The sequence below is a fragment of the Pseudophryne corroboree genome, chromosome 2 (assembly GCF_028390025.1).
Source record: "Pseudophryne corroboree isolate aPseCor3 chromosome 2, aPseCor3.hap2, whole genome shotgun sequence".
Classification (NCBI taxonomy): Eukaryota; Metazoa; Chordata; class Amphibia; order Anura; family Myobatrachidae; genus Pseudophryne; species Pseudophryne corroboree.
The window spans coordinates 954,901,184-954,922,875 of NC_086445.1; the positions used below are offsets into that span (position 1 = coordinate 954,901,184).

Here is a 21,692-nt window from a genome sequence, read left to right on the forward strand (position 1 = left end):
GCGGCTCCTTATATAGAATCCGAGTCTCGCGAGAATCCGACAGCGTCATGATGACGTTCGGGCGCGCTCGGGTTAACCGAGCAAGGCGGGAGGATCCGAGTCTGCTCAGACCCGTGAAAAAAACATGAAGTTCGTGCGGGTTCGGTTTCAGAGAAACCGAACCCGCTCATCTCTAATAAATGACATCAGATATATTGAACCCATCATTTATTTATTTATTAAATAAAATTTTTATTTTACACCATGAGACAATATAGTTTGACCATAAGACATATTGAGCATGATCTCCTAAAATATATTGATCTACCTTTTTGATCACCTGTCATCTACACATGCCTAGGTACTGGGAAAACACTTGGTGAAACTTTTCAATATAATCCGGAAACCTTAAAGCCCTATTGAATAGATATATGTCTTGAGAAATAAGCTTTAACCGATACTTATTTATCAAACTATATTTTTAATAAACATAAATAGATATAAATTAATTTTCCCTTTTTTACTGTTTATTTGTATTTTTATCATATAATAAGTTTTCATAAAATAGATTTGTATACGCTTTCACTTAATTTCACATCGGCACTCTCACCATCACTATTATTCTTTAATAAGCGCTACATCTTATTTCATTACCACTAAATATATAGAGTTGTATTTCCATACTTAATATTTAATGTATTGGGTTAGTCAATCCACTCACATCTATAAACACTTCTATTACTTTTTATATTACATGATATCACAAATATTCTCCCTTTTTTGTTTGCGTCGTAAATCTTTATTAATACTGTGGTACAAACCAATATTTAATTATGGGACCGCAATGTAACATGTAACAAGCCATGACAATCCTAATAATTTACATTTTGATAGTTGGAGTGGAGAAGAGGTCATATACATTTATGCCCAATAGGTTATATGCACAGAATTATAAGGGTGGTAGTAATAAATAATTTTTCGGAATATTCTATATATTTACTAGTATTATTAATTGATAGTTATTACTTTATATAATAAAGGATGGATATTGATTCTCCAAGACTTAAAATCTTCAACTGGATCATACCGGATAGAGGCTTATTAGGCTCTATACTTTATTAATATGATATATATTAAAAAGTCCTTTCTTATATTTAGAATAGATTATACTTATCTGTATATTTTTGAGGTTTGTTTTTTTAAATCCTTGATTATTTAGGATGGACCTGGAGTAAAAAGGTAAGAATATTCCCACTGGAATTATTATGAACTATGGGGGTAATTCTAAGTTGATCGCAGCAGCAAGTTTGTTAGCAATTGGGCAAAACCATGTGCACTGCAGGGGGGCAGATATAACATTTGCAGGGAGAGTTAGTTAGATTTGGGTGGGTTATTTCGTTTCTGTGCAGGGTAAATACTGGCTGCTTTATTTTTACACTCCAATTTAGATTTCAGTTTGAACACACCCCACCCAAATCTAACTCTCTCTGCACATGTTATATCTGTCCCCCCTGCAGTGCACATGGTTTTGCCCAACTGCTAACAAATTTGCTGCTGCGATCAACTCAGAATTAGGCCCTATATCCAGATGTATACATGATTATCAAGATATCTATTCTAAATTCTTTTCTTACATTTAGACCATATTTATCTATATATTTTTGAGCTTTTAAAAAATCATTGGTTATTTATTGGGCAGTATGGATGGTGTAATGGTTAGCATTACTGCCTCACAGCACTGTGGTCATGGGTTCAATTCCCACAATGGCCCTAACTGTGTGGAGTTTGTATATTCTCCCCGTACTTGCGTGGGTTTCCTCCGGGTACTCCGGTCTCCTCCCACAATCCAAAAATATACTGGTATGTTAATTGGCTTCTGACAAAATTAACCCTAGCATGAATGTGTGTGCATGTGGTAGGGAATATAGATTGTAAGCACCACTGGGGCAGGGACTGATGTGAATGGTGAGATACTCTTTGTAAAGTGCTGCAGAATATGTGTGCGCCATATGAATAACTGGTAAATTATAAATAATAATTATTATTTAGGATGGATCTGGATTAAAATAAGAATATCTCTATTATAATCGCTTTGTACTCTATCATGTTATATACATAATTACTTAGAAACTGAATAAAAATAATTTTGTATGGGATAGTGCCTCAATCAATCAGAAGGGAAAGGATGGGATTCAAACCAGCAGAAGCAGATACTGTACTCTGAATAGTGTCTTGAAAAAGCCTTGGTGAAATGGCCATCGGCTCTCCGATGGCTGCTGTATATATTACTTTTTAAACTGTGCTATTTTCACAACCTCATATAATTCCCATTGGGAGAATATTGGTACATTTAGATGCTATAGAAAGTAGAGATGAGCGGGTTCGGTTCCTCGGAATCCGAACCCGCCCGAACTTTAGGTTTTTTTACACGGGTCCGAGCGACACGGATCTTCCCGCCTTGCTCGGTTAACCTGAGCGCGCCCGAACGTCATGATCCCGCTGTCGGATTCTCGCGAGGCTCGGATTCTATCGCGAGACTCGGATTCTATATAAGGAGCCGCGCGTCGCCGCCATTTTCACACGTGCATTGAGATTGATAGGGAGAGGACGTGGCTGGCATCCTCTCCGTTTATAGAGAGTGAGACTAGAGTAGAGAGAGACACAGTATTATTTACTTTAGTAATTTTGGGGAGCATTAGGAGGAGTACTACTACTTGCTGAAGTGATAGTGTGACTGTATATCTGACTTGTGGGGGAGACAGTGGGGAGCAGTTAGAGTCTGAGAGCAGGAGTACATATTTTAACGTACAGTGCACACTTTTGCTGGCACTCTGCTGCCAGAGTGCCACACTGCCATTGTGACCACACTGAGCACCAGTATATATTGTGATTGTCTGCTTAGGAGTACTACTTGCAAGTTGCTGATAGTGTGACCAGTGACCTGACCACCAGTTTAATTAATCACCACCAGTTTAATATATATGTATATATATAATTGTATATAATATATATATATAATTGTATATGTATACCACCTACCCGTGTTTTTTTTTTCTTTCTTCTTGATGCATACTACTATAGTAGCTTACTGTAGCAGTCTGCGGTGCTGCTGAGCTGACAGTGTCCAGCAGGTCCGTCATCAGTCATTACATAATAAATATATATACCTGTCCGGCTGCAGTACTAGTGATATTATATATATATATATATATTAATTTCATCTCATTATCATCCAGTCTATATTAGCAGCAGACACAGTACGGTAGTCCACGGCTGTAGCTACCTCTGTGTCGGCAGTCGCTGGTCCATCCATAATTGTATACCACCTACCCGTGGTTTTTTTTTTCTCTTTCTTCTTGATACATACTACTATAGTAGCTTACTGTAGCAGTCTGCGGTGCTGCTGAGCTGACAGTGTCCAGCAGGTCCGTCATCAGTCATTACATAATAAATATATATACCTGTCCGGCTGCAGTACTAGTGATATTATATATATATGTATATTAATTTCATCTCATTATCATCCAGTCTATATTAGCAGCAGACACAGTACGGTAGTCCACGGCTGTAGCTACCTCTGTGTCGGCAGTCGCTGGTCCATCCATAATTGTATACCACCTACCCGTGGTTTTTTTTTTTCTCTTTCTTCTTGATACATACTGCTATAGTAGCTTACTGTAGCAGTCTGCGGTGCTGCTGCGCTGACAGTGTCCAGCAGGTCCGTCATCAGACATTACATAATAAATATATATACCTGTCCGGCTGCAGTACTAGTGATATTATATATATATATATATATATATATATATATATATTAATTTCATCTCATTATCATCCAGTCTATATTAGCAGCAGACACAGTACGGTAGTCCACGGCTGTAGCTACCTCTGTGTCGGCAGTCGCTGGTCCATCCATAATTGTATACCACCTACCCGTGGTTTTTTTTTTCTCTTTCTTCTTGATACATACTGCTATAGTAGCTTACTGTAGCAGTCTGCGGTGCTGCTGAGCTGACAGTGTCCAGCAGGTCCGTCATCAGACATTACATAATAAATATATATACCTGTCCGGCTGCAGTACTAGTGATATTATATATATATATATATATATATATATATATATATATATATATATATATATATTAATTTCACCTCATTATCATCCAGTCTATATTAGCAGCAGACACAGTACGGTAGTCCACGGCTGTAGCTACCTCTGTGTCGGCAGTCGCTGGTCCATCCATAATTGTATACCACCTACCCGTGGTTTTTTTTTTCTCTTTCTTCTTGATACATACTACTATAGTAGCTTACTGTAGCAGTCTGCGGTGCTGCTGAGCTGACAGTGTCCAGCAGGTCCGTCATCAGTCATTACATAATAAATATATATACCTGTCCGGCTGCAGTACTAGTGATATTATATATATATATATATATATTAATTTCATCTCATTATCATCCAGTCTATATTAGCAGCAGACACAGTATGGTAGTCCACGGCTGTAGCTACCTCTGTGTCGGCAGTCGCTGGTCCATCCATAATTGTATACCACCTACCCGTGTTTTTTTTTTTTCTCTTTCTTCTTGATACATACTACTATAGTAGCTTACTGTAGCAGTCTGCGGTGCTGCTGAGCTGACAGTGTCCAGCAGGTCCGTCATCAGTCATTACATAATAAATATATATACCTGTCCGGCTGCAGTACTAGTGATATTATATATATATATATATATATATATATATATATTAATTTCATCTCATTATCATCCAGTCTATATTAGCAGCAGACACAGTACGGTAGTCCACGGCTGTAGCTACCTCTGTATCGGCAGTCGCTCGTCCATCCATAAGTATACTAGTATCCATCCATCTCCATTGTTTACCTGAGGTGCCTTTTAGTTGTGCCTATTAAAATATGGAGAACAAAAATGTTGAGGTTCCAAAATTAGGGAAAGATCAAGATCCACTTCCACCTCGTGCTGAAGCTGCTGCCACTAGTCATGGCCGAGACGATGAAATGCCAGCAACGTCGTCTGCCAAGGCCGATGCCCAATGTCAAAGTACAGAGCATGTAAAATCCAAAACACCAAATATCAGTAAAAAAAGGACTCCAAAATCTAAAATAAAATTGTCGGAGGAGAAGCGTAAACTTGCCAATATGCCATTTACCACACGGAGTGGCAAGGAACGGCTGAGGCCCTGGCCTATGTTCATGGCTAGTGGTTCAGCTTCACATGAGGATGGAAGCACTCAGCCTCTCGCTAGAAAAATGAAAAGACTCAAGCTGGCAAAAGCACCGCAAAGAACTATGCGTTCTTCGAAATCCCAAATCCACAAGGAGAGTCCAATTGTGTCGGTTGCGATGCCTGACCTTCCCAACACTGGACGTGAAGAGCATGCGCCTTCCACCATTTGCACGCCCCCTGCAAGTGCTGGAAGGAGCACCCGCAGTCCAGTTCCTGATAGTCAGATTGAAGATGTCAGTGTTGAAGTACACCAGGATGAGGAGGATATGGGTGTTGCTGGCGCTGGGGAGGAAATTGACAAGGAGGATTCTGATGGTGAGGTGGTTTGTTTAAGTCAGGCACCCGGGGAGACACCTGTTGTCCGTGGGAGGAATAGGGCCGTTGACATGCCTTGTGAAAATACCAAAAAAATCAGCTCTTCGGTGTGGAAGTATTTCAACAGAAATGCGGACAACATTTGTCAAGCCGTGTGTTGCCTTTGTCAAGCTGTAATAAGTAGGGGTAAGGACGTTAACCACCTCGGAACATCCTCCCTTATACGTCACCTGCAGCGCATTCATAATAAGTCAGTGACAAGTTCAAAAACTTTGGGCGACAGCGGAAGCAGTCCACTGACCAGTAAATCCCTTCCTCTTGTAACCAAGCTCACGCAAACCACCCCACCAACTCCCTCAGTGTCAATTTCCTCCTTCCCCAGGAATGCCAATAGTCCTGCAGGCCATGTCACTGTCAATTCTGACGAGACCTCTCCTGCCTGGGATTCCTCCGATGCATCCTTGCGTGTAACGCCTACTGCTGCTGGCGCTGCTGTTGTTGCTGCTGGGAGTCGATGGTCATCCCAGAGGGGAAGTCGTAAGCCCACTTTTACTACTTCCACCAAGCAATTGACTGTCCAACAGTCCTTTGCGAGGAAGATGAAATATCACAGCAGTCATCCTGTTGCAAAGCGGATAACTGAGGCCTTGACAACTATGTTGGTGTTAGACGTGCGTCCGGTATCCGCCGTTAGTTCACAGGGAACTAGACAATTTCTTGAGGTAGTGTGCCCCCGTTACTAAATACCATCTAGGTTCCACTTCTCTAGGCAGGCGATACCGAGAATGTACACGGACGTCAGAAAAAGACTCACCAGTGTCCTAAAAAATGCAGTTGTACCCAATGTCCACTTAACCACGGACATGTGGACAAGTGGAGCAGGGCAGGGTCAGGACTATATGACTGTGACAGCCCACTGGGTAGATGTATGGACTCCCGCCGCAAGAACAGCAGCGGCGGCACCAGTAGCAGCATCTCGCAAACGCCAACTCTTTCCTAGGTAGGCTACGCTTTGTATCACCGGTTTCCAGAATACGCACACAGCTGAAAACCTCTTACGGCAACTGAGGAAGATCATCGCGGAATGGCTTACCCCAATTGGACTCTCCTGTGGATTTGTGGCATCGGACAATGCCAGCAATATTGTGTGTGCATTAAATATGGGCAAATTCCAGCACGTCCCATGTTTTGCACATACCTTGAATTTGGTGGTGCAGAATTTTTAAAAAAACGACAGGGGCGTGCAAGAGATGCTGTCGGTGGCCAGAAGAATTGCGGGACACTTTCGGCGTACAGGCACCACGTACAGAAGACTGGAGCACCACCAAAAACGCCTGAACCTGCCCTGCCATCATCTGAAGCAAGAAGTGGTAACGAGGAGGAATTCAACCCTCTATATGCTTCAGAGGTTGGAGGAGCAGCAAAAGGCCATTCAAGCCTATACAATTGAGCACGATATAGGAGGTGGATGTACCTGTCTCAAGCGCAGTGGAGAATGATTTCAACGTTGTGCAAGGTTCTGCAACCTTTTGAACTTGCCACACGTGAAGTCAGTTCAGACACTGCCAGCCTGAGTCAGGTCATTCCCCTCATCATGCTTTTGCAGAAGAAGCTGGAGGCATTGAAGGAGGAGCTAAAAGGGAGCGATTCCGCTAGGCATGTGGGACTTGTGGATGGAGCCCTTAATTCGCTTAACAATGATTCATGGGTGGTCAATCTGTTGAAATCAGAGCACTACATTTTGGCCACCGTGCTCGATCCTAGATTTAAAACCTACCTTGGATCTCTCTTTCCGGCAGACACAAGTCTGCTGGGGTTCAAAGACCTGCTGGTGACAAAATTGTCAAGTCAAGCGGAACGCGACCTGTCAACATCTCCTCCTTCACATTCTCCCGCAACTGGGGGTGCGAGGAAAAGGCTCAGAATTCCGAGCCCACCCGCTGGCGGTGATGCAGGGCAGTCTGGAGCGACTGCTGATGCTGACATCTGGTCCGGACTGAAGGACCTGACAACGATTACGGACATGTCGTCTACTGTCACTGCATATGATTCTCTCCCCATTGAAAGAATGGTGGAGGATTATATGAGTGACCGCATCCAAGTAGGCACGTCAGACAGTCCGTACTTATACTGGCAGGAAAAAGAGGCAATTTGGAGGCCCTTGCACAAACTGGCTTTATTCTACCTAAGTTGCCCTCCCACAAGTGTGTACTCCGAAAGAGTGTTTAGTGCCGCCGCTCACCTTGTCAGCAATCGGCGTACGAGGTTACTTCCAGAAAATGTGGAGAAGATGATGTTCATTAAAATGAATTATAATCAATTCCTCCGTGGAGACATTGACCAGCAGCAATTGCCTCCACAAAGTACACAGGGAGCTGAGATGGTGGATTCCAGTGGGGACGAATTGATAATCTGTGAGGAGCGGGATGTACACGGTGATATATCGGAGGATGATGATGAGGTGGAAATCTTGCCTCTGTAGAGCCAGTTTGTGCAAGGAGAGATTAATTGCTTCTTTTTTGGGGGGGGGGTCCAAACCAACCCGTCATTTCAGTCACAGTCGTGTGGCAGACCCTGTCACTGAAATGATGGGTTGGTTAAAGTGTGCATGTCCTGTTTATACAACATAAGGGTGGGTGGGAGGGCCCAAGGACAATTCCATCTTGCACCTCTTTTTTCTTTCATTTTTATTTGCGTCATGTGCTGTTTGGGGAGTGCTTTTTGGAAGGGCCATCCTGCGTGACACTGCAGTGCCACTCCTAGATGGGCCAGGTGTTTGTGTCGACCACTAGGGTCGCTTATCTTACTCACACAGCTACCTCATTGCGCCTCTTTTTTTCTTCTTTGCGTCATGTGCTGTTTGGGGAGTGTTTTTTGGAAGGGCCATCCTGCGTGACACTGCAGTGCCACTCCTAGATGGGCCAGGTGTTTGTGTCGGCCACTAGGGTCGCTTAGCTTACTCACACAGCTACCTCATTGCGCCTCTTTTTTTCTTCTTTGCGTCATGTGCTGTTTGGGGAGTGTTTTTTGGAAGGGCCATCCTGCGTGACACTGCAGTGCCACTCCTAGATGGGCCAGGTGTTTGTGTCGGCCACTAGGGTCGCTTAGCTTACTCACACAGCTACCTCATTGCGCCTCTTTTTTTCTTCTTTGCGTCATGTGCTGTTTGGGGAGTGTTTTTTGGAAGGGCCATCCTGCGTGACACTGCAGTGCCACTCCTAGATGGGCCAGGTGTTTGTGTCGGCCACTAGGGTCGCTTAGCTTACTCACACAGCTACCTCATTGCGCCTCTTTTTTTCTTCTTTGCGTCATGTGCTGTTTGGGGAGTTTTTTTTGGAAGGGCCATCCTGCGTGACACTGCAGTGCCACTCCTAGATGGGCCAGGTGTTTGTGTCGGCCACTAGGGTCGCTTAGCTTACTCACACAGCTACCTCATTGCGCCTCTTTTTTTCTTCTTTGCGTCATGTGCTGTTTGGGGAGTGTTTTTTGGAAGGGCCATCCTGCGTGACACTGCAGTGCCACTCCTAGATGGGCCAGGTGTTTGTGTCGGCCACTAGGGTCGCTTAGCTTACTCACACAGCTACCTCATTGAGCCTCTTTTTTTCTTCTTTGCGTCATGTGCTGTTTGGGGAGTGTTTTTTGGAAGGGCCATCCTGCGTGACACTGCAGTGCCACTCCTAGATGGGCCAGGTGTTTGTGTCGGCCACTAGGGTCGCTTAGCTTACTCACACAGCTACCTCATTGCGCCTCTTTTTTTCTTCTTTGCGTCATGTGCTGTTTGGGGAGTGTTTTTTGGAAGTGCCATCCTGCGTGACACTGCAGTGCCACTCCTAGATGGGCCAGGTGTTTGTGTCGGCCACTAGGGTCGCTTAGCTTACTCACACAGCTACCTCATTGCGCCTCTTTTTTTCTTCTTTGCGTCATGTGCTGTTTGGGGAGTGTTTTTTGGAAGGGCCATCCTGCGTGACACTGCAGTGCCACTCCTAGATGGGCCAGGTGTTTGTGTCGGCCACTAGGGTCGCTTATCTTACTCACACAGCTACCTCATTGCGCCTCTTTTTTTCTTCTTTGCGTCATGTGCTGTTTGGGGAGTGTTTTTTGGAAGGGCCATCCTGCGTGACACTGCAGTGCCACTCCTAGATGGGCCAGGTGTTTGTGTCGGCCACTAGGGTCGCTTATCTTACTCACACAGCTACCTCATTGCGCCTCTTTTTTTCTTCTTTGCGTCATGTGCTGTTTGGGGAGTGTTTTTTGGAAGGGCCATCCTGCATGACACTGCAGTGCCACTCCTAGATGGGCCAGGTGTTTGTGTCGGCCACTAGGGTCGCTTAGCTTACTCACACAGCTACCTCATTGCGCCTCTTTTTTTCTTCTTTGCGTCATGTGCTGTTTGGGGAGTGTTTTTTGGAAGGGCCATCCTGCGTGACACTGCAGTGCCACTCCTAGATGGGCCAGGTGTTTGTGTCGGCCACTAGGGTCGCTTATCTTACTCACACAGCTACCTCATTGCGCCTCTTTTTTTCTTCTTTGCGTCATGTGCTGTTTGGGGAGTGTTTTTTGGAAGGGCCATCCTGCGTGACACTGCAGTGCCACTCCTAGATGGGCCAGGTGTTTGTGTCGGCCACTAGGGTCGCTTAGCTTACTCACACAGCTACCTCATTGCGCCTCTTTTTTTCTTCTTTGCGTCATGTGCTGTTTGGGGAATGTTTTTTGGAAGGGCCATCCTGCGTGACACTGCAGTGCCACTCCTAGATGGGCCAGGTGTTTGTGTCGGCCACTAGGGTCGCTTAGCTTACTCACACAGCTACCTCATTGCGCCTCTTTTTTTCTTCTTTGCATCATGTGCTGTTTGGGGAGTGTTTTTTGGAAGGGCCATCCTGCGTGACACTGCAGTGCCACTCCGAGATGGGCCAGGTGTTTGTGTCGGCCACTAGGGTCGCTTAGCTTACTCACACAGCTACCTCATTGCGCCTCTTTTTTTCTTCTTTGCGTCATGTGCTGTTTGGGGAGTGTTTTTTGGAAGGGCCATCCTGCGTGACACTGCAGTGCCACTCCTAGATGGGCCAGGTGTTTGTGTCGGCCACTAGGGTCGCTTAGCTTAGTCATCCAGCGACCTCGGTGCAAATTTTAGGACTAAAAATAATATTGTGAGGTGTGATGTGTTCAGAATAGACTGAAAATGAGTGGAAATTATGGTTTTTGAGGTTAATAATACTTTGGGATCAAAATGACCCCCAAATTCTATGATTGAAAAAAACACCCGAATCCAAAACACACCCGAATCCGACAAAAAAAATTTGGTGAGGTTTTGCCAAAACGCGGTCGAACCCAAAACACGGCCGCGGAACCGAACCCAAAACCAAAACACAAAACCCGAAAAATGTCAAGTGCACATCTCTAAAAGAAAGGTCTTTGCAAGATTAGCATTGTGATCCAGGACCGTAACTAGGTGTGTGAAGTGTGATCCACACATAGCACTGCAGGATAGGTGGCGCTGTTGGCAGCATTTTTCAATTACGAATTATCTATTTACTTTCACTTGCAGCTTCCCCCCTTCTTGAAACCCAGCATCTCCTGACCACTCCTGTCTCCTACCCCCACCCCTTTTGTAGCTAATACCTACACAGCATTCATGGACTTGACAGTTCTTTGTTGTTTAGTCACACAGTCCTTTATTACATTTCAGGATGCTGACGTGCCTGGGATTCAAATCCGTTCCTTATGACATTGCAGTCGGTCACTCCATTCATTGAGCTATCTGCCCTTGCATGCATAGAAAGCCAGAGAATTATGGTGCTGTTGTTTTTTTATGGGGTACAGCTAGCTTCATATTCTAAGAAATCTCATAGTTTTATTGGGATCAAGTAGCTCAGTGGGTGGGGTGTTTGGCTGCGATGTAGCAGGTTGCGGATTTGTGTCCTGGATATGGCAGTATATTGAAATGTGTGGGGTACTATAACTGAATAGCGGCAAGCTCTCAGGTTGAGTGAATTAATGTGGTATAAAGAAGATTTGTGTCCAAATCCATTTTCTTGCAGTGTTCTATAACTGTGTATGTATGTATGTATGTATGTATGTATGTATGTATATATATATATATATATACACAGTATATATATATATATATATATACAGTATATATATATATATATATATATATATATATATATATATACTAGGTGATTCATTGCGCCCTATGGGCGCTCTACACACCGTCGTAAGGGGCTATGCCCCCTTAATCCTTGCACACCCTTGTGGCGTGCAATATTTTTATTATATGGAGTATTACCTCCAATCATAATTGTGTGAGTGGTTAAATATTGTACAGACAACGGGCGTGCAATGGTTAAGGGGTCGAAGCCCCTTGCAATGGCGTTAACAGTCCACATAGGGCCTGATGAATCACCTAATAGGTGCTTTGGTTGAGGAAGTGGCGGGTGCGGGGAAGATGCGGATGGGATCCGGGGATGCCGGGGGAGGGGTGGGTGCAGTGGTGCTGCAGGTGGGGATGGGGCTGGTGCGGTGGTGCCGCAGGTGGGGGTCCGGAGCCACCACGGGTGGGGGAGGAGCAGTTGCGGTGGTGCCCGTGGTGGGAGGGGCGAATGCGGTGGTGCGGGGGGAGGGGCGGGTGCAAGCTTGCTGCGGGTGGGGGAGGGGGTCTGGAGCTACCGCGGGTGCTGGAGGTGGTTTGTGGGGGTGCCGCGGATGGGGCCCGGAGTTACTGCGAGTGGGGGAGGGGTGGGTAATGCTTCTCCTGTCAGCAGCTAAGCTGCTGTCCTCCCTTTGGCAGTGGCTCTCCCGGAGACTCGCACAGCGCCCAAGCAGTCAGTCACTATTTTTAGCGCCGGTGTCCCAACACGCCGCATTACAGGGAAGAATATGCACTCAATAAAGTACAGCTACCAGCAGCCCTAAGGACCAGAATGCTTCGGCGCTAAGGGCAGCTGGGAGTTGTAGTTTATTTAGTGCGTCTACTTCCCTGTAATGTGACGCATTGGGACACTGGTGCTAACAATAGTGACTGGCTGGCAGAACTGAATGACTGGCTGATTCAATGTAAAAGGTGAGAGTGCTGTGAAGTCAGTGAAACTGCACACAGGCCCGGCGCTAGCCGCTCAGGAAAGGGATGCAGTGCAGGGAGGCACCAGGAAGGAGAGGCGTTCTCCCTGCTCTGCATCCATGTGCTGAGCTGCTGCTGCTATCCCTGCTGCTGCCGGCTGCTGTCACACATGCAGCGGTGCCAGCAGCACAAAACCTTCTTTCCCCCTCGGCGCCGGAAGCACTAAGCCTCCTCTCTCCCTCCGCTCCCCTGTGTGACATTCAGTGGCCGGGCGGGAGCCAAAGGGGCCGGAGCTAGATGGGAATAAGGGGCAGTGCTAGACGGGACCATGCTGCAGCAGGAGGATGAGCTGCTACAGCTTCGGCCAGCCAGACTTCATTAGGTAAGTGTCTGGAAAGAGAGTGTCTGTGTATACTGTATATATGTGTGTAATGTATGTACAGTATGTATGTGTGTGTGTTTGTATATGTATATATATATATATATATATATATATATATATATATATATATATATATATATATATATATATATATATATGTGTGTGTGTATGTGTGTGTATGTGTGTATGTGTGACTGCGGCATAATGTGTGTAAGCGTCACTGGTACAGTAGGCGTTACGTGTTTAAGCGGCACTGGTACAGGGGGCATTACGTGTGTAGGCGGCACTGGTACAGGGGGCATTACGTGTGTAAGCGGCACTAGTAGAGGGGGCGTTACGTGTGTAAGCGGCACTGCTACAGGGGGTGTTACGTGTGTAAGCGGCACTGGTACAGGGGGGCGTTACATGTGTAAGTGGCACTGGTACAGGGGTCGTTATGTGTGTAAGCATCACTGGTACACGGGCTGTTATGTGTGTAAGCATCACTGGTACAGGGGCGTTACGTGTGTAAGCATCACTGGTACAGGGGGGAGTTACATGTGTAAGCGGCACTGGTACAGGGGGCGCTACGTGTCTAAGCGGCACAGATACAGGGGCGTTACATGTCTAAGCGTCACTGGTACAGAGGGCATTACATGTCTAAGCGGCACTGGTACAGAGGACGTTACGTGTGTAAGCATCACTGGTACAGGGAGGCGTTACATGTGTAAGCGTCACTGGTACAGGGGGTGTTACGTGTGTAAGCGTCACTGGTACAGGGGGCGTTTCGTGTGTAAGCGTCACTGCTATAGGGGATGTTACTTGCGTATGGTAACTGGTACAGGAGGGCGTTACATGTGTAAGCGTCACTGGTACAGGGGGGCGTTACATCTGTAAGCGTCACTGGTTCAGAGGGTGTTACATGTGTAAGCGTCTGTACTATAGGGGGTATTATGTGCGGTGTACCCTTGTAAAGTATGCGAGGGTGCAAATTTATAGTTTGCAGGGGGACGCCGAACACCCTAGCATTGTCCCAGACTGCACGCCCACTGCACTGCACTGCACAGCACTGTCACCTTTTACATTGATTCAGCGTCCAGACGTTACCCTCCGTGATATCACCCACTCTATCCGTTACATTAGCCATCTCGGGGCTTACAGGCCGGCAGCCCAGGTGCTGTGTTGCGGAGTCAGGGCCTCAGGGGATCTGGGCGCGACTGTGGCTGCGAGGCACTTAAGTGACATCACGCGCAGAGGAGGCTCCGGGGCTCAGAGAGTATGCGACGCAGGGAGGGCTATGAAAGACTTCCGCTGCGCCGCTTTCATGCACATCTATGCAGGTGGCTGCAGCAGCTTTTGTTCCACCTGCACTGTGGCTAGGTAGTGGGGAGTGTTGATGTCGGAGGGGGCAGGCAGACTGGCAGCAGAACATAGGATGCTGCAGTAAAAGGATTTGTTTTTTCCCCCAGAGACTTGCTGCAGATGCAGTGGCATACCCTCCAGCTGCACCTTTTTAGCAGGTATAGTCCCTTTTTTTATGGTCTGTACCGATTTCTGTCTCTCCAAGCTTCCATTGAAAGTATAGGAAAGGGGGCGTGGGCACGTGGCTTTACCCGTGTCCATGTCCCCTTTTCGAATTTATATAAATGTTTATGTGTAAATTGTTGGAGGGTATGTTGCTGCAGATGCAGTGGGCCTATTTTGGGGTGTGGGGCTGGAGCTGCAGCTCCATCAGTCCCATTGCTAATCCTGCCCTGTGAAAACACAGCAGGCAAAGGGCAGAGCCTCCCATTAGATGTAACCTGTGTGGGATGGAGTTTCTCGCCCAGTCAGCTGTGGGCTGGGTGTGATAGACCTGCTGCTAACCCAATGAGAGCTCCTAGCCAGCGTTATACACACAGGCACAAAGTCACAGAGCTGGGCTATTATATAGGAGATATATATATATACAATGTATATATATATATACAATGTATATATATATATATATATATATATATATATATATATACACAATGTATATATATATATATACAATGTATATATATATACACAATGTGTATATATATATATACAATGTATATATATATACACAATGTGTATATATATATATACAATGTATATATATATACACAATGTGTATATATATATATATATATATATATATACACATACACAATGTGTGTGTGTATATATATATATATATATATATATATATATATATATATATATATATATATATATATATATATATAGAAATGGATTCTCGTGGGAGCCAATATGCCTTTTGTATGACAATAATTAAAAGTTTTTATTGTACAGAAACAAACGATATTTATCCTAAGCGTTCGTTATTGACACAACCTTCTAAAAATTCATATAAAACAATATTACAATCTTATACATAAATTACAGTTGGATGTGAGGATTTTACAGCCAGGTGATCACAGTCAGAACTCAAAATGGATGTATCTCCAACCAGATGTTTGTGATAAGGACTTTGTTAACCAGACGTTGCAAAACCCAACGCGTTTCGTCAGTTAGGACTTCATCAGGGGTTTGGAATCTGGATAGTTACAAATGGAAATATATAAATCATATAGTCTTCATTAATAAGACATATTATTATCCAGGTAAGTATGCCATTGAAATCTATTGTGGATTAACATACATACCAGTTCTTATAGTAGGAGTGATTACCATTGATTAGAAAGGTTTAGAATATCCAATGATTACATCCAATCACATATTCAATTCGATAAATATAATATCTGAAACATTATCGTTATAATAATCAATAAACATTATCCTTATACAAATGATAAAAGGAAGAGGGAGGGAGAGTCAAAAGAAGAGAAAAGGGAGGGAAAGTCGAAAGAATATTATGAATGTCAATATAAATCAAATAGCTCCGTATTTATCCACATAATCAACATCAATTCAGCTGATGGAAATGATACAAAGGGCAGGGTCTACAAGTATCAGAAACCACCAATAGTTATAGAACACTCCAATTAAAGTCCACATAAAACTTCAAATTCACAATATACACACAATTATATCCACATTACAACTCATTGTACAATACATACCTAGATAGACTTCAAAAAAATATATATAAATTTGGTTGAAATTAGATGATGTTACGTTCCCTAAAAGGGATAAAGATAAAATAGTTTTTTGTCACTCAAATGATTGTTAATAGGAAATGTTCCTGTAACATCCTGTTTACCATTAAAATAACATAGATGCTACCAACAAATCAGAGAAGATATAACAACTTCCTCAATTGATTATAAGAAACCATGCTGATGTCAGTATTTAATGTAAGGTATTTAAGGTGATTCAAATAGAAGAACTTTTTTATCCAAAACTAATTAATAAATGATGTCTTTAATCTAACATGCAATGGGGAGTGGTATATTCAATCAATCATTAGAGAGCCAATTAAGTTCACAGCTGTAATTTATAACCAGCAAGAAGAACTTTTTAACATCTGAAATACTAATCTTAACATCATATGGTATTTAATATTTGCACTAAATTAGTCTGGTTCTTACCTATTTTCAATCAAGAATGGTGGAACCTTATAGTCTACCTCTGTTTATACATGTCACCAAACAGAGAACTTAGGAAAATTTCAAATCCTGAACGAAACTATTCCCTGTGGACAAGTAAATCTAAATCAGTATATTACAATCATACTAAAATTAAGTAGTTACTCTTAAATTAAGGAATCCATTCATCTAATAAATTTTCAAAAAGACCATCCAATAACTAAGTTCCAAATATACAATTATAATACTCAAACTTACTTTTTACAGGAACAAGTGCAACCTCACTGAATCCCAACTACAGAATGAGAGGCAATATAAGGACATCCCTTTATAGCTCCCTTGATATTACATCACTTCCTGCTGGCTGATTAATTAATTTATTATTAGTTAGTGATGTGTTAGGACCTCATAGTACTATGTGGAATGCCATTCTTACTGGTTACCTAACAGATCCCCTAAATGATGTCTTTAATCTAACATGCAATGGGGAGTGGTATATTCAATCAATCATTAGAGAGCCAATTAAGTTCACAGCTGTAATTAATAACCAGCAAGAAGAACTTTTTAACATCTGAAATACTTAACCTCATATGGTATTCAATGATTGCACTAAATTAGTCTGGTTTTTACCTATTTTCAATCAAGAATGGTGGAACCTTATAGTCTACCTCTGTTTATACATGTCACCAAAAAGAGGACTTAGGAAAAATTTCAAATCCTGAATGATACTATTCCCTGTGGACAAGTAAAACTAAATTAGTATATTACAATCATATTAAAATTAAGTAGTTACTCTTCAATTAAGGAATCCATTCATCTAATACATTTTCAAAAAGACCATCCAATAACTAAGTTCCAAAAATACCAATATAGTACTCAAACTTACTTTTTACAGGAACAAGTGCAACCTCATTGAATACCAACTACAGAATGAGAGGCAATATAGGGGCATCCCTTTATAGCTCCCTTGATATTACATCACTTCCTGCTGGCTGATTAATTAATTTATTATTAGTTAGTAATTGGCTCTCTAATGATTGATTGAATATACCACTCCCCATTGCATGTTAGATTAAAGACATCATTTATTAATTAGTTTTGGATAAAAAAGTTCTTCTATTTGAATCACCTTAAATACCTTACATTAAATACTGACATCAGCATGGTTTCTTATAATCAATTGATTTGTTGGTAGCATCTATGTTATTTTAATGGTAAACAGGATGTTACAGGAACATTTCCTATTAACAATCATTTGAGTGACAAAAAACTATTTTATCTTTATCCCTTTTAGGGAACGTAACATCATCTAATTTCAACCAAATTTATATATATTTTTTTGAAGTCTATCTAGGTATGTATTGTACAATGAGTTGTAATGTGGATATAATTGTGTGTATATTGTGAATTTGAAGTTTTATGTGGACTTTAATTGGAGTGTTCTATAACTATTGGTGGTTTCTGATACTTGTAGACCCTGCCCTTTGTATCATTTCCATCAGCTGAATTGATGTTGATTATGTGGATAAATACGGAGCTATTTGATTTATATTGACATTCATAATATTCTTTCGACTTTCCCTCCCTTTTCTCTTCTTTTGACTCTCCCTCCCTCTTCCTTTTATCATTTGTATAAGGATAATGTTTATTGATTATTATAACGATAATGTTTCAGATATTATATTTATCGAATTGAATATGTGATTGGATGTAATCATTGGATATTCTAAACCTTTCTAATCAATGGTAATCACTCCTACTATAAGAACTGGTATGTATGTTAATCCACAATAGATTTCAATGGAATACTTACCTGGATAATAATATGTCTTATTAATGAAGACTATATGATTTATATATTTCCATTTGTAACTATCCAGATTCCAAACCCCTGATGAAGTCCTAACGGACGAAACGCGTTGGGTTTTGCAACGTCTGGTTAACAAAGTCCTTATCACAAACATCTGGTTGGAGATACATCCATTTTGAGTTCTGACTGTGATCACCTGGCTGTAAAATCCTCACATCCAACTGTAATTTATGTATAAGATTGTAATATTGTTTTATATGAATTTTTAGAAGGTTGTGTCAATAACGAACGCTTAGGATAAATATCGTTTGTTTCTGTACAATAAAAACTTTTAATTATTGTCATACAAAAGGCATATTGGCTCCCACGAGAATCCATTTCTATTTGTAATCTACTTTTAATACCTTATCTGACAGAGGGTATTTCTTGTTGGTTTGAGACTAGAGGTATAGCGCAAGATATTAGGGTTGATTTTTTGTTTTGTAGTATTGTCTCTGTCAGTTAACCCTAAGATTGCAGCTTTTACCAAAAATGCCGATTTTTAGCGATAGATCAAAAAGACAGTTAAAAGCTAAAAATATTTTTGATGAGGAAGAACAGGTGTTTCAAGCAGATGAGGATGATTATTATGGCTACCTTAATCTGGTAGAAAAGTTAGCAGTAAAAGAACTTAATAATTGGTATGATATAGTTACATTGGAGAAATATCTTGAAGTAGGAAGGATCCCAAGAGGCCTAAGGCTACATAAGACCCCTACGATAGGAGGAGGAAATGAAAGCTTTATCACCAATTGGAATTCGATCTTAGATGATTGTTCCAATAAACTCATTGGTTTGATTATTTCTGAAAGGAAGAGGGAATTAGGTCGTATTGAGGAAGAAATCAAGAAAATTGAATTAGAAGCCAATAAATTTGATGATAGTGAGGAGTTCAAACGGGATGTGGTGGATCTGCACCACAAACTAGATAGTACTGAAGAAGAAATTATATCACGTAAACAGAAGAAATTTTTGCGAGATAGAAATGATTACATATCTGGCCAGATACATCATTTACCCATTAATGAAGGGAGGATGGAAGAGAGAACTCAGGCACCATTGATGAATCACTCACGGTATGATAAGAGATACCAGGGTGACTATAGACAGTATCGTGGGAACTATGGAGGCCAACAATCTTATAATAGATCCAGAAGGAACTATCAATCCCCCCATCACAATCGGAGAGAAGAATGGAGGGGCTATAGGAATAGATACCCCTCACAACAGGGTGGACAAAGGAATCGATTGGTTTCTTTTCGTGATAGATCTGATCAAGGGAACTATTCGTATAGGGGTAGATATAATACTGACAGATCCCCTACTCCAGTTAGGCAACAGAGAGGCCATTTTTTAGAAGAACGACGAGGACACAGATTTCCTCGCATACAACAACAAAAAGAGGAACTTCACACAAGATTAGATTCTCCACAGGGTGTGAAGAGAGGACACAATGGAGGAAACGAGGACGTAGAGGGGGCAGAGAGAAGCCCGAAAAAACGAAGAGCACTGTTCCATCAAGAGAAGTCCCATCTGGGGTTGTCAATATCGCAAAGAGACAGTTATCAACAGCGGAAAGCTCCTTATTAGAGAAGGGTTTAAAATTTGCGCCGGATTCACATGTAAATAAATTTAATTTATTTATAGACCTTAATAAGTATATTCGGAAATTGACCATCCATAGACATTTTCTTAAAAATCCCCCAATTGAAAGTTCCAATAAAGAGAAACCTCCATTGGTAAAATTACCTTCTAAGTTTTACCCTGTAGAATCTAAAAGTAGTAATTTGGACATATTTTATGAGTCTGTAAAGGAGGACTTTAGAAAAATGAAATCAAAAAGTTCTAAATATGGAAATAATCTGAACCCTCAAGAGAAAGGAGCCTTGAAGTCCCTTAAAAAAGATAAGAGCATAGTGATTAAAGGGGCCGATAAAGGAGGAGCTTTGGTCCTTCAGACAAGAGAAGCCTATTTGAATGAGGCTTCTAGTATACTACTAGATGGGCATACATATATTGAATTACCTGGCAATCCTACTAAAACTTACCAAGAGGAATTGACCTGTCTGTTAATGAGAGCGTTGAGGGACAATTTGATCTGCAAGGATGAGTTCGATTATTTGGACGTGAAACATCCAATAGTGCCGAACTTTTATCACATACCAAAGATACATAAAAGTAATACAAATCCACCAGGAAGACCTATAGTGGCAGGAGTGAATTCTCTAACTTCTAATTTGTCGCACTATATTGATATTCGACTTCAACCTTATGTAACTAAAATGGACTCATACCTTAAAGATTCTACAAGTGTCCTCCAGGAACTAAATTCCTTTATTTGGATAAAGGATTATTATTGGCTCACTCTGGACGTCCAAGCGCTATATTCTTCTATCCCGCATTCTAAGGGTATAGAGTCAATTAGAGCAGTTCTATCTAATGATCCCGAATTATCCAAAAAGGATGTGTCATTTCTGCTGGAAGGCATAACATTTATTCTAAACCACAACTTTTTTGAATTTAACAACAAATTCTATTTACAAAAACAAGGTACAGCGATGGGGACTAAGTTTGCCCCATCGTACGCTAACCTTTTTATGAAGGAATGGGAAGATACATTTGTTTATGGTTCTGAATATTGTGAAAACATTGTTTTCTATCGCAGATACATAGACGATCTTCTTTTCATATGGAAAGGAGATAGAGCTAGTATTGATGACTTTATGGCTTCCATTCAGATCAACGATCTGAATTTAAAATTCACCTATCAAACTGATTCGCAGAAGATAGACTATCTTGATCTCACCTTAATGGGAACAGTAGGTGAAAAGATTAGTACAAAAACGTTTTTTAAGGAAGTGGACACCAATAGTTACATCCCGCAAACTAGTTGTCATTTTCCAGCATGGAAAAACAATGTGCCATACGCTCAATTTCTCCGTTTAAGACGTAATTGTACCAGCATTGAAGACTACTGGGATCAGGCAGCAGTCATACAAAAGAGATTTGAAGAAAGGGGCTATACTGTTGATATGGTCTCTAAGGCCAAAATAAAAGCATCTCTACAAGAAAGAGATAAGATGTTACTTCCTAAGGATAAGATTGAACCAGCAAGACAACAGTTAAGACCTTTTATTACACAATTTAACCGTGAAAATCATTCAATTAGAAAAATTCTGGAACGCCATTGGGGTTTACTTTTGAAGGACCCAATTTTGGGCCCTACGCTTCCAAATAAACCTAATCTGGTCTTCCAGAAATCCACCAATCTGAAAAGTATAATAGCACCAAGTAGACTATCTGACTTAGTACAACACAGAAGCT

General features: G+C 41.9%; 1 protein-coding gene and 2 long non-coding RNA genes across 4 annotated transcripts in view; 1 reads left to right on the forward strand and 2 right to left on the reverse strand.

The window, feature by feature from the left end:
- LOC135026993 (uncharacterized) overlaps positions 1-21,692 on the reverse strand; it is a 176,625-nt gene that overhangs the window by 69,701 nt on the left and 85,232 nt on the right. The window lies entirely within an intron of this gene.
- On the reverse strand, positions 15,244-17,500 carry LOC135050136 (uncharacterized). Of its 2 annotated transcripts, XR_010241549.1 has the most exons (5): positions 17,406-17,500; positions 16,523-16,626; positions 16,055-16,114; positions 15,638-15,733; positions 15,244-15,528 (listed from the first exon to the last, which is right to left on the reverse strand). It is a non-coding gene; the product is annotated as an uncharacterized LOC135050136 (long non-coding RNA). The 2 variants fall into 2 exon arrangements; XR_010241550.1 differs by lacking the exon at positions 16,055-16,114 and having other exon boundaries at positions 17,406-17,497.
- On the forward strand, positions 17,794-18,684 carry LOC135050137 (uncharacterized). Its single transcript, XR_010241551.1, has 3 exons — positions 17,794-17,873; positions 18,195-18,290; positions 18,400-18,684. It is a non-coding gene; the product is annotated as an uncharacterized LOC135050137 (long non-coding RNA).